At 28.3% G+C, this 1,426-nt stretch overlaps 1 protein-coding gene across 2 annotated transcripts in view; it reads right to left on the bottom strand.

Moving 5' to 3' along the window:
• LOC111687415 (cyclic nucleotide-gated cation channel subunit A) overlaps positions 1-1,426 on the bottom strand; it is an 88,824-nt gene that overhangs the window by 5,647 nt on the left and 81,751 nt on the right. The window lies entirely within an intron of this gene.

The following is a 1,426-nucleotide window of genomic DNA, read 5'->3' as shown; positions in this document are numbered from 1 at the left end:
ACTAACTAACTAACTAACTAACTAACTAACTAACTAACTAACTAACTAACTAACTAACTAACTAACTAACTAACTAACTAACTAACTAACTAACTACTTAACTAACTATTAGAAATAAATGGCCATAAAACGCTGAAGGGCTTAAAAATTAAGGCTAGAAAATGGCCAGAAAACACCCCAAAACAAAATGGGAAACAAAATCGCTCCACAAAATAGCTCTACAAATTGGAAGCAAAATTGGTCCACAAAAGTTTTATCGGGATCGTTCAGTTATTCACCCAACCCTCATGTAAGGTTCTCTTAAAAAAATTACATTTAATCTTTTCAACGATGAATTTTGAAGTACAAAAGTTTTATACAAACCGTAACCTATACCGAAAATTGTACAATAAATAGTATACAACAACGAAAGACATTAAGCTCTTAAATGAGCCCTGTTGTCCTTCTTTCGCGCATACCTATATTCACACATGTATAAAAACAAACCAGACAATTCAGAGAGCAAGGTATAGGACGAACAGTCTGTTGTTTTGTCTGTCTGTCGTTCTGTGTTTCCATGTAATCATTGCGCTCACGATACAAGTCGCTACAAGTCGCTACAAGTTTGAAAATTCGATGAAATTTGCCATATGCTCTCATGAAGCCTGTTAAAATTCAGTTTATTATATCTCCTGCTCTCATACAATCGCACCTACGAATAGGACTTTTAAGCTCTCAATTTGTTAAAATTAGATTTGATGAAAAATTTTAAAAATTTAAATATGTTATATTATAACATATAAAAAATATATATTATATAAAAAACCTAAACGACGTTTTAACAAACTAGACTTATGTTTAACAATTTCACTAATGAAGTGACAGTATGAATATAAATATTTTACGTGCAAACGACAGTCTGGTATTGTTACATACAACTTTATGTAAATAAATAAATATAAAAAAATATTTTTTTGTAAACATGTTTTTATTAAATGAATATTAATTTTTTATATATTATTTGCTCTTTTGTTAAAAATTTATGTTTATCAAACATTTCAAAAGTAAGTATGTGTAATTAAAATTTTAATTGCAACAAAAAAATTAAAAACAAGTAAGAGTGCTATATTCGGCCATGCCGAATCTTATATACCCACCATCAAATCATTCATGTTTATGTAGAATTTTATTGATGTACTCACATTTTTGGGTCAGTAATAAGTCTTAAAGTCATTTTCAGAAGGGGACCTTGGTAAGGTCAATTATAAATCCATTTTCATTAAATTTATGAAAATGATTTTATTTCCTATACAACTTTTTTTATGTCGAATTTTATTGTTTTATATATATGTTATGAGCAGATATGAGCATAAATTTAAGTTCTCATTAAACATGTTTGTGTTGAATTTCACCGCTATTGATACATCTCTTAGCGATAAAGTTATTT

The sequence above is a fragment of the Lucilia cuprina genome, chromosome 6, assembly GCF_022045245.1.
Source record: "Lucilia cuprina isolate Lc7/37 chromosome 6, ASM2204524v1, whole genome shotgun sequence".
In the NCBI taxonomy this organism is placed as follows: Eukaryota; Metazoa; Arthropoda; class Insecta; order Diptera; family Calliphoridae; genus Lucilia; species Lucilia cuprina.
This window is presented reverse-complemented; position numbering and strand designations above follow the sequence as displayed.